Source organism: Miniopterus schreibersii (genome assembly GCF_964146895.1).
Source record: "Miniopterus schreibersii genome assembly, chromosome: 11".
Classification (NCBI taxonomy): Eukaryota; Metazoa; Chordata; class Mammalia; order Chiroptera; family Miniopteridae; genus Miniopterus; species Miniopterus schreibersii.
This window is the reverse complement of record NC_138111.1, coordinates 52,180,429-52,193,048: the sequence shown is the minus strand read 5'-3', so window position 1 is coordinate 52,193,048 and position 12,620 is coordinate 52,180,429. Positions and strand designations below refer to the sequence as shown.

General features: G+C 39.0%; 1 long non-coding RNA gene across 1 annotated transcript in view; it reads left to right on the top strand.

Moving 5' to 3' along the window:
- LOC308563789 overlaps positions 1-12,253 on the top strand; it is a 34,629-nt gene extending 22,376 nt beyond the window's left edge. The window contains exon 3 of the long non-coding RNA XR_013999844.1: positions 11,352-12,253. This is a non-coding gene — a long non-coding RNA (uncharacterized lncRNA). The remainder of the gene's footprint in view (positions 1-11,351) is intronic.
- Positions 12,254-12,620: the final 367 nt, after the last annotated feature.

The following is a 12,620-nucleotide window of genomic DNA, read 5'->3' as shown; positions in this document are numbered from 1 at the left end:
GTGGAAAAATCAACACATAAATGTTAGATTATATTTAAGCTTAATTGAAGTTAAATTTAATAAATGATAGTTTTCTTTTGAAATAGCTATATCCTTTCACCTAATGATTTTTTACTTAGTGTACTGTAAGAAAGCAATTAGATAAGAGCATAGGACATTCCTGGAAGTATTGTTTATAGAAGAGAAAAATGGGAAATAATCTATTTACCATCAATAAAAGATTGGTGATATAAGTGATGTTATATCCATCAAAAAGCTATAGGTCTATATTTATTAACACAAGAAGAGGGCCATGATGTGTTAAGTAAAAAACAGACTGAAAAACAGAATATACGCTATAATTTCATTTTTTAAAAATGCCTGTATATGTCCCTATATTTGTGAGCATATTTAGAAAAAACTTAGAAACCTAGAACAACCAAAAACAACTGATTTCTGCTTTATAAAAGAAAACAATCTTTGTGTATTATTCCTCCACCCATCATCAAATCATTAAAAAATGAAAATAATTATATGGGTATTCTGTCAATGAAAAAATAGCTTAATTTATGTAAACATAGATAATTCATATTTTAGTCTTTATAAATATGAAATATACAACACTAAAGGAAAAAGTTGGAGAGGGGTGCAAATTTTCATGGCATACAACAAAGACATGTGGGAAGTAGCACAATGGCCTAATGACAGCCAATTTCAGAAAATGCTAGCAAAACTGTACTCTTTAAAAGTAAGTACTGCAAGTAACCCAGGCAGGAAAACTCAAGTCATTCTATAATGAGTAATAAAAAGGGAGCTGGTGTGACACCAATACCAAGATGCTGAAATATAAAAGGTGAAAAGAGCAGCAAAACTCATCAGAGAAGAGGCAACAGAAAATAGTAATGAAAACAGTAACCAAACATTTTGCTATGAATTTCAAAATTTGCCACTTTAAAAGGAGACCCAAAAGCAGAACTTCAAGAACTGATGGAGGTGATGGCGAGAAAAGGAAAGACATGACCAGAGAGCAGAAGGAAATAAGATGTGGGCTGGGATGTAGTATAGAAATTTCATTACTGGAAATATATTAATATATTTCATCATAATAGATTCAAGGAGAAAAATCGTATAATTATCTCCAAAATACTGAAAATATATTTGATCAAATTCAACAACTATGCTTGATAAAAATACTGCCTAACATAGATATAGATATTTCCTTAAAATAGGCCAATCTCATCTCAAAACCCAACATCATACTTAATGGCAGAACTTAAAAGCATTTCCAATAAAGTCAGAAACAAGATAAGAGATGTCATTGTTGCTACTATTATTTAACAGGGTGCTGGAGATTTTAGCCAATGCAACTAGACAAGAGAAAGAACTTAAATGTGTAAAAATTAGGAAGGAGAAAGTAAAATTATTGCTATTTGCAGATGTTATGATTGTAGACTTAACAGCTTTACATACATTTACAAATCACAGTCAGACAAAAGGAAGAAAACCCCCATTTACAATAGAAATGACAACAACAACAATAAAATTAAGATACCTAGGAATAAACTAAACAAAAAATGTGCAAGACCCATGACAAAAACAAGATTTGAATGAATAGCAGGACAGATAATGTTCTTGGATGGGAAAACTCAGCATTCTAAATATCTTAATTCTCCCTAAGGTAGTTTACAAATTTAAGTCGGCTTCCCCCACAATTTCCATTATTTTAATTTATTGCAAATGTTTTAGTTTTGAAAACTTGATCCTAAATTGTATATTAAAAAATAGCTAGGAAAACCTGAAAATAAGAACAATGATAGAGGAAGATAGCAAAACCGGATATTAAATGTGTTTTTTAATCCTCATGTGAGAATATGGTTTTATTTATTTTAGAGAAAGAGGAACAGAGAGGGAGAGAGAGAGAGAGAAAAACATCAATGTGAGAGAGAAACATGGATAGGTTGCTTCCTGTACACGCTCCAATTAGGGATTGAGCAACCAGGGATCGAACTCATAACCTGGGTATGTCCCCTGATCGGTAACCTACGACCCTTCAGTGCATGGGTTGACTCTCCAGCCAATTGAGCAGCACTGACCAGGGCACAGAACTGGATATGAAAGCATGTTATGGCCTAGCCAGTTGGGTTCAGTGGACTGAAGGGTCCAGGATCCAACGCCAGTCAAGGGCACCTACCCCAGTTGCAGGCTTGCCCCGGGCCGCCCCAGTTGAGGCACATGTGGGAGGCAACCAATCAGTGAGTCTTCTACATCAGTGTCTCTCTGTGTCTCTCCCTCCCTTCCATTCTCTCTGAAAGATCAATGGAAAAAATATCTTTGGGTAAGGATTCACAAAAAACAACAAACATATTACAAAGCATCTTAATACTGGTGTCTGGAAAATATCAAGTTACCTCTATACATCACATCTTATCCCAGAATAATTCCAAATGAATCAAAGACTTAAATGTGAAAAATAAAAACCCTGACAGTTCTAGAAATAAACAGAAGGGATTCCTTTAAAACCTTGGAGTGAGCCAGGCCTTTTCAACTATGACTTGAAATAAGAGGCCATAAAATAAAAGTTTGATAAATAGATTACATAAAAACAAAGTTTGCATGGAAATAAAGCCAAAAGCAAAAAAACAAAGAAAAGAAAATACATAAAATAAAAAGACAACTGGGGAATAACATTTGCAACTCGTGTTATAGACAGTGGTGTTAATGTAAGAAATCATTCAAACCAGTGAAGATTTTTTGTGAGTTTATTTGAGCCAAATTGTCGACAATTGCCAGGAAGCCAAAACCTCAACGGATTGAGATAATGCTCTGGAGAATGGCAGTTTTGCACCTTGCTTTATAGATTATAATCAAAGGGGGAGATGTAAGTGGGTTACATGAAATCCATTGGTGATAGATTAGGAAGGTGGGAAAAAGCAAAGTGGGGGAAACCTCTGGGATTGGATAAACAGTAAAATGATAGACACATACTTCTTTTACATCGGTGGGTACAGGACAGTTAACAGTCAAACGTTAACAAAATATCAATAACAATGAGAGGATTCCTGGTCTCTGCGCTGCTGCATTGAAGGCCGGAAAAAGGAGAAAATTACTTTGTTTTCCAAAGCATGTGTTAATCAAGCATGTTATCTCAGGTGCAAAAGACAAGCAACAGGCTTAGTTAAGGTGAAAATTAACCTCTGTGAAGGAAAAATACTGCCTTCGGGCGTGACTACCCACCATAGACTGCTTTTAGTTAAAAAGTTTTAATTTCAGACCATCCTTTGTGGTTATTTTAGGTCTCTGAGTTTGCAAGGCCACCATGCAGGCCTTCCCTGAACTTGTCAGGTTTAGCATGTGGCCCCATTTCGTCCACAATGGGCTGGTCTTCCTAATATATAAAGAGCTCCTAGAGGTGAAGAAGACAAAGGCTAGTAATCCAACCGAAAAATGAGCAAAGAATGTGAACACCTGAAAGATTAGCAAAAGGCCCAGTTTGATCATGTATTCTGTGGGTGCGGCTGTGCGGACGCGGCGTTCTCCTACACTGCTGGTGGGAGTGTAAGGTGGTGCAATGCGTGTGGGCGGGATTTGGTAACACCTGACGGAATAACTAACATGTACAGCCACATGCAGACTCTGACCCAGCATGTCAACTTCTAGAAGTTTATGCTACAGATGTTCTTAAAAAAAAAAGATATCTGTACAAGATTCATTGTTGCATCATTGGTGAATGTAAAGGGTAAAAAACAAAGGTATTTTAATGGCAGATATGCTAAATACATACTTATATACACACACACACAACACACAAACATAAAATGAAATGGAAAAGTAATTAGGGAGTTGTCTATGTGCTGACATGCCACTTAATTTAAAATAGTACTGGGGAAAATAATATGGATTGCTTTTGGTTTTGCAAAAATGACAGTTGGTTAAAATGACTTAAATAGTGGCACAATTAACTGATTTTTTTCTGTTGTAAGTGAACAGCTTTTCTGTGAGTGAGCTATTTCAACTCGGGCTGCCCTTGTTTTCTATTTTTAGTTTTAACTTTTTAAAAGTATTACTTTAAAAAAATATTTTTTTATTGATTTTGGGAGAGAGGAAGGGAGGGGGGGGAGAGAGAGAGAAACACTGATTGGTTGCCTCCTATATACACCCCAAACGGGGATCAAACCCACAACCTCGGCCTGTGCCCTGAGGGAATTGAACCAGCAACCTTTCGGTGCATGGAACAGTGTTCAGCCAACTGAGCACACCAGCCAGGGCTGCTTTTGTTTTTTAGAGGCTCCAGCTCCAAAGTAGGCTGAGTCAGAATCTTTTTGGGGGTCTATTTAGGCTTTTGTTGTAAACCCTCATAACAAACTCCTCTCTCTTCTTCCTCTTTCGCCTCATGAAGCTTGAGAATAAGGCATCTGAAGCTCATTATGCGACCCTCCTTCCCTACAGAGGCAACAACTATCCTGAATTTTTTTTTCCAGATTTAAAAAAAAAGATTTTTGTAGGCCTTTTGACAGAAGTCTGACTTACAAATCTTGTTCTGTTTCTCACCACCTTCCAAACACAGCTATTAACTACTAATTAATTACAACTAAAGAGCAGCTGTATAGTTACTTCCCTATGCTCAGTAAAGTTCCTGGACACATGATAATTGTAATCAGGAGCTGTTGCTTCTACTAAACTTTGCTTTCAAACTGAATTGCTTTATGCAAATTCACCCAAGGCTAGACTTGTTATTTTATCTTTCATAATTATTTTTGTCCCATAATGTTATGTAGTAGGAATGAAGTTGAATAAAGATATTTTGAAAGTAAATAAAGGCTATTAAGTAGTGTTGACAAAGCTTGGAGTTTCCTAACTCAAGGTATATTTCTAAACAAACAAGCTTCCTACCTGGTTTGTGGAAATCAAGGGGGTTGTCATGTGGGTTGCTTGGAGTTGTTCTAGCTCCTGTGGTGAGCGGACATGCATAATTGATATGAGTAATTGATACTTGAATTAAACAGTAAATAATTCTGTGTAAAATTAACCTCAAGTGGGACATTTGACATTAAAAGAAGAAAATTAAGGTACAAAGCAGCCCGGCTGGTGTGGCTCAGTTGGTTGACTGTTGTCCCATTCATCAGGAGGTGGGGCACTGCCAGCTCCATCCCCAGTAGGGGGCTTGCAGGAGGCAGCCGATTGATCTTCCTCTCTCTCTCTCCCTCTCCCTTCCTCTTTCTCCCTCTCTCTTTCTCTCCCTGAAATCAATAAAAAAATAAAGAAAAATAAATAAAAAGCAAAGATTTGTAACCAACATAAGTGATTGAAAGAATATAGGGAACTTCTTGGTGAAAGGATCATGGGAAAGATGTCTATGATAGTGTAGTAAGCCGTTCTCTAGAGATTTAGTGTCCTTAAATAGATTTTTAGTTATGAGAGTGAAGAGGGTCAGAGTATGCGACCTCAAAATATGTCACTCTGGCATTTTTATTTTGAGCTGAAGATAGCTGAGAATCAAAGAAACCTTCTTAGAGCTTCTCTTTTCTGACTAAATGAAAAAACTGAGAAATGAAGACTGTCATAAATCCCCTTACCCAGGGGAGTTTTATGGCCATAACATGATGGAAAGTAGGCACCAAGATGAATCTGCACAAACAGTCCTCACTAAAATAACCCTTATCTTCTATTAGTTTCCCCATATATTTATTTTTTCACAATTTACTGCCCCTAGAAGCTAACAACCCTTTTCCTTGGTCTTGTCACTTTTCCACAAATTTATTGCCCTTTGTTAAAATGCATGTCCAGGACTGACCACCTCTTTGGGTTTTCATTTCATTTCTGTAAGTCCCTCCATATGCATATGTAATGAACCTTTTCCTCCTGTTAATCTTTTTTTTCAGTCTAGTTTGCAGGGCCCGGTTGACCTAAAAGGATAAGGGGAAAAGGCTTTTTTCCTACAAGAGTAAGCACTGAATAATTATATTTTTAAATGAACCGAAAGGGCTAAATTTATCTAAAGAAACTTTATTTTCTAAAAAGAAAAGTTGAATGGGAAAATATTTCTGTGAAAATTTGACCACGCAGCTAAGTGATGAACAAAGAAGTCAAGACTATTCTTTACTTATTTTAAAGAAATTGTAAAAAAGTTTTTGTTTTTTTTCAACAGTTGGAAGTAAGCTTGGGTTTTCTGCCATGTTCTGTAAAAAAACTACATTGAAGTCTGTGGCAGAACACTGCCCTAAACCCCCAAGTTGTCAAAATCACAGGCAGAGTTCATGTTGAAGAGCTTCTTTGACAAACAGGAATTCATTGTGTGAGCACAAGTGATCAGTCAGGCCATCTTATCTGATCAACTCAATGATTTTTTGAGTTGAAGCCAGTAATATAAAAAACAAACACCCAAGAAAACAAACCAACAAACAACCCAAAAAAGTAACTGTAACTTTCTGGACTCACAGTGTGGCTTCTCTGAGACTATTTTGCACCCTTCCAGGATTTTCTAAAATCACCTGTGACTCTTGGCTTTTTTCAAATGAATTGAAGCTATGAAATAAAATAAAAGACAAAATCTGAGGGTAGTTATTTTGAGGAAGAATTATTATTATTATTTAAAAATATATATATTTATTGATTTCAGAGAGAGAGGAAGGGAGAGGGAGAGATAGAAACATCAATGATGAGAGAATCATTGATGGGGGGCGTCCTACACCCCCCCCACTAGGGATGAAGCCTGCAGCCCCGCATATTCCCTCACCGGGATTTGAACGGCAATCTCCTGGATCCTAGGTAGATGCTCAACCCCTGAGCCACGCCCGGCCGGGCTTGAGGAAGAATTATTATTTGTAGTGTATGTGGAGCAGTGATACCATTATGAGAAATAGTGTATTGTCTCCTCAAACAAACACATTGACTAATATTCTTTGAATATTTATTGAGTGTTCACAAATTGCAAAGTTCTAGAAGAGATGAACACTCATTTGGATATATCTTAACCACTAGTATGTGCCTTGATGGGTGAGCCAGGATGTTTCAGGCGCACACTCACTCCTGGATCTTTATCTCCAGTGTTTCTAGGCAAACATGTCTTGTTTCTGCCAGTCAGCAATACTTCTCCATCTCTATCTCATCAATCTGTGCTCTCTGTGGGCAGGAACAGTAATCCAGGTCACACTTACAGGTTCATCAAAACAATGTTTGCCAATGTGCATGATTCAAAAAGGCTTATGTACTTTAAAAAGCATGTTAAAATGTGAACCTTGCCCTGGCCGGTGTGGCTCAGTTGGCTGAGTATCATTCCATGTACTGAGAGGTTGCCTGTTCAATTCTTAGTCTGGGCACATGCCTGGGTTGCTGGCTCCATCCCCAGTATGGGGCATGCAGGAGGCAGCCAATCGATGTTTCTCTCTTATAGATGTTTCTGTCTCTCTCTCCCTCTCCTTTCCTCTCTCTGAAATCAATAAAGATATATTTAAAAAAAAAAAAAAAGATAAGCACACGCACAGTAAAGTCACAGTGGCACAGGGGGAGGTGCTGGACCACAGAAGCCTGTTAGTCTAACCTGGGAAACAGATCATTGGACCCCAGTGCAAGCCTACAAAAGTTTGGGAAGTTGATTCGTTGCTTTGAAAAAGCTTCTGGTTCCTCCCAAGCCTGAGAATACATAATTCTGGGTGAACAAAGAATCTTCCTCTTTCTCTCCTCTCTCTGACTCGCCTCACCACGTGTCCTTGCCTGTTCTTTCTACAAAGCCATGTGGCAGCCAACTGCCACACGAACTCCAAACGCAGGCTCCAGGCGGGGAGCCTGGTACAGCAGCAAGGCAACGAGTTGCAGCCGGGAACACAAGCTAAGCTTACCAAATGCTGGACTGAATTAAGCTTTAATATGGTACAGAATCTCTGGACATTTGCTCTGTTTCTGACCCTGATTTTCCATGGCGAGACAGACAGAGATGGAACACTGGGGACATTAGAGGGGCATTTTTTTGATTTTGCATTGTTATGTCCGAGAATCAGATCCCCTATGCGGCGGAAAGACAATCACTCCAGAGCTGATAATGTAACAGCAAAAGGGACTTTTATTCCAGCTAGCTAGGGTTCGGTCGCATCCAACACAGTGGAATTCTGACTCGAACCCTGATCTAAATTTACAACAAGCTTATATAGGGTTGCAGTAAGCAAACGATCATTGTCCTTGCAAGGGTTGTAAATTCTCCAGGAAGGGTGGGTTCAGGATGTTTCTCAACTACAGGCGCCTGAGGCTTGAGTGCACCTGGTATTTGTCAAACCCACCGGTTTAAGTTAATTCCTGGAACTGCCTCCACCCTCTGCAGTTTACTGAGTCACTCATGTATGCCTTTTGTCCTGCCCCGGGGCCTAGGGGCCTGCCTCTGTCTTGGTGGGTCCTCACAGCATCACAAATAAAGATTACCAACAGACCTCATCCTCCCTTGCAGGTCTCTGGAAACGCTTTTCCTTAAGACACATCAAGAACACCACATCCATTGGCAACAAAAACAGATTATAAAAATGCATTCTTTGTAGGACCCTCTTTTTATAGGTTGATATATATAAATATTAATTTTTATTACTTTATTTTTTATTTTCATAGGATAAAGGTCTGGAATGGTAAATTCCAACGAATTTTTAACTTCTCTCTGAAGAACTCTAAGGTGCCAAGAGGTACTTCAGGATTCAGTTTGGGGGTTGAGGGCCAAAGCCTTGGGCTTCAGGCCACCATCTTTAAAAAAAAAATTTTTTTTTAATCTGTTTTACATTCTAATACCCTATATAAGATTCATTTGAAAAAAAGGTTTTGCAAATTTCAATAATTTGCTAATCACTGATATATACTGTGAGATTGGAAGTAGTTATTGCTAGCTCTAGACAGTTTGCTCAGTGGTTGGAGAGCTGCCTGGGGACTAAAGGATTCAGGTTAGATTCCCAGTTAAGGGCACGTACGTCAGTTGCAGGCTCAATCCCGGCCCTGGTTGGTGCCTCTGTCTCTTCCCCTCCCTTCCATTCTCTCTAAAAAAATCTGGAAAAAATATTCTTGGGTGAAGATTAACAACAACAAAAAAAGTGTTATTGCTAAATGTTTTTCTCAATTTTTTATTTAATCACCCAATTCCCAACAGACCTATTAGCAGGAAGTCCAATTACCTCAAGAGTAATTTTCTTTTTTACTCATCTGCATTTTCAGATTTTTCTACAATGCAAAACATGGCTTTTGTTATAAGAAAAAATAGTCATTTTAGTTTTTAAAAACCTGATGAGAGAAGAGCAATGTTTAATTCACTCGACAGTGACATTTAAAGACATTAAAACAGCAAAGTGCCCAATGAGAGGTGTTGTGAAGGGAGTTCTTGTTACTGAGCAGAACACAATCCTTTGTTTGTATCTGTGGGTTTACTTGTCTCCATAGTAGCACCTGCAGCAGCGGAGAACAGGTGGGTTGACTTTTCTGTTGAATATGCACTCTTATTATCTTGTAGATTAAGTTCTTGCCCCAGTTGGCTGCTTGAGACCAAGGGCAGAAGAACTGGAACCAAACCGGAGTGAGTATCCAAAGAAAACATAATCAAAGAAAAGCAGAATAAATTTTGTTTAAAAATCCCTTTGTCCAAGTGAAAAGAGTAACAGAATGTTATTGGGGGTGTTTCTATTGCATCTTGTTCTTGATTCGTTTATGTAAATTAAAAATAATCTACTAATACCTAAGGATTAATCCTGTTAAAATTTAAATGGCTGCTCAAACTTTTAGTAAGTTAATAAACCTCTGGTGCCAGCTCAGCTTTTAGGGGTTATCATGAGAACAGTAAACATGGGGAATTGGTTGAAGTAAATCTATTAAACTTGAAAATGTTTGTTGACTTCCTGCCATTAGTGTCCACATCCCTACGTCAACCTAAAAGGTTTTTCTTCATTCATTCAGCAATTATTAACTGGAGGTTTCCCAAATGCAAGATTAAATATTTGCTGAGTGCTAATAATGGAGTAAGCATTGCACTCATCTTGCTTATAATTTAAAACAGGTCAAAAGGAATTTGACTGATGGCTTCACAAATGTATGCTTAGTCAATTTGGGACTTTCCCTAATAAAAGTGACTCATGAATCCTTAACTTGGTTTGTCGAAGGGTGTAAAACAATGTTGGCTATTTGGGGACAACTTCTCTATAACTTACCTTTCCTTTCTTTCTTGTGAGGAAAAAGTGTCCTTCATCATTATCCAATACTGTCTTTATAGTAGCTCTTTAAAAGTGGGTTTATATTATGCTCCATCTCATGTGATAACCAAGCCGCTTTCTTGGGAAGGAATGCAAGAGCAACCCAAGGACACGGACAATGGTGGGGAGAGTGACTGGGGAGGGGGAAGGAACTGGGGGGAATGGGTCATTGGGGAGAAAAAGGGACATCTGTAATACTTTAAACAAAAATAAAAATTAAAAAAAAAAAAAAGAGCATGACAGAGTGGGGATGAGTGCTGTGATTGTGGGCACAGGGAGGGGCAGCCATGTATTTGCTGATCCTAGTCTGTATCATATATATATTTTTCAGTTTCCCTTTGAAGTTACTGCATAATGTTATAATATTTGGTTCTAATCTAAATGATATCACATGCAGGGACACAGATTTTCCATCCTAAATAATTTGACTGGCTAATAGGGATTTTCCATATATATATGTAAATCAGTTATTTGAAGCTCTGGCTGCACATTAGAGTCATCTGTAGAACTTAAGCATTTCTAATTGTCTGGACCTCACTTCAGACCAGAATCTCTGGAGTGGAGCCAGACATCTGTACAGTGGTATCTCAGTTTTTGAACATCTCCGTTGACGAAAATTTCGGTTTACTAACGCCATAAACCTGAAACTAAATGCTTTGGTTTTTGAACATGCCTGGGAAGTCGAACATGCCACAGGGCTTCTGCTGAGTGCAAGATCCCAAGGCCTAGCTGTTGGCTGTTGATCCCTCGGTTTTCGAATGTTTCAGAACTCGAATGGTCTTCTGGAGTGGATTAAATTTGAAAACTGAGGTACCACTGTATTTTAAAAGCACTTCCCAGGCGATTCTTTTTGTGGCCAGGGAAGCAAAGCACTGAGTTACATCCTGTTTGCATCTTGTCATTATCCAGTGCAGAAGTAGTTTTTCTTAGTCAGTTGCATCCAAGACATGATAGTTGTTAGACATGAGCAGAGCAAGGATGATGGGCCGGGGATAGAGACTTCCAGGGCAAAAAGCCCCAGATGCCTAGCAAGGGGCAAAACTGGGAAAACAAGAACCTTGCCCTCAGGATAACCTATCGTCCTGTAGCCTATCACTGGTCATGCAGTTTCAACACCCTGAGCCTTTCCTCCCTAAAGATAACATCTAGACCTCACTTGTATTTCAGCTGCAGACCCAGAAAAGTGGCAAAACCAGACAAGGATCAGCTACATTGACTAATGACGCCCTGCCCTGGCCCCAGCCAATCAGTGGACACCATGACCCTGAGAGAGCACATCTGGAAAGCTGATGAGTATTCTATTGAGACCCTTCCCTGCGACCTCCCCTAAGACTTCCACCTGCAAGAAAGAGATAAATATGCTCAGGACGAAGGACCTAGCACATGCTCCCCGCTAGGGGAGCACACCAGCACCATCTCCTTCCCCCTTCTTCCCTCCAAGGGGATCCCATGAGACTTGCAGCCACAGGAGCAATGGGCAGCAGCAGCTCATCCCAGGATTACCCTCTGAACCTGTCTTCAAGGCCCTCTTCTCTCTCTCTGACTTTTCAGTGAGTCAAAACAACCCAGCCTAGGCTCTCCTGTTACTTCCTCCATGCACCTTCCTTGTTTCACTGTCCCAAGTATATTTTTGCTGCCTTCATGGACCCAATACCCTTTAACTCAGTGCTGTGTAGCCCTTCCCTTTGGATATCCCCACCCCCATTCCCTTTTCATTAAGTAAATTCAATTTTTCTTTATTCACCATCTGAGATGTCTATTTAGCCTGCCCATGCACAATGGACCTTAACCTTTCAACAGTGGAGCACATCAAGGAGCTCTTGTTACCAATGAAATTTAGCTGCTTCACCAGCTGTGATTGCCTCATAGCAATAAGAGAAAATGACGAAGGTCAGCATCTGTATGTTTGGTATCTTCCGTGAAAAAGAAGTTAAGCTGAGAGATTAACCAAAGAATTTATATGCATATATGCACAACCCATGGACACAGACAATAGTGCGGTAGGCTTGGGGGGGTGAGGTGCATGGTGGAAGGGATCAGTGGGGGGAAAAGGGGACATCTGTAATACTTTCAGCAATAAAGTTAAGTGAAAAAATAAAAGAAGTTAAGCTGAAATTAGAGGAGAGTTTCAATCTATCGAATTGACCACTGATAATATTTTCATGTTCCTGCTACATGCTCACCACTGCCTGCGACTCTGAGGGAAAAGAAGCAGTAGAGATGTGGTCTTTGTGCTCAGGGAGGAAAGGCAAAGGGGAGCAGATGAATGCTAGCAAAGGTATTCCTATGCCCTAGGCATAATGCTAGGTATTTTCTCTGTCATTTCATGATTACCTGGTAAATTAGATGTGACTATTATCACTGTACACCTAAGAAAACAGATTCTCTTAATTCCTTATTCCACAAAACCAGAACATCAATTATTTTTATCTCCTT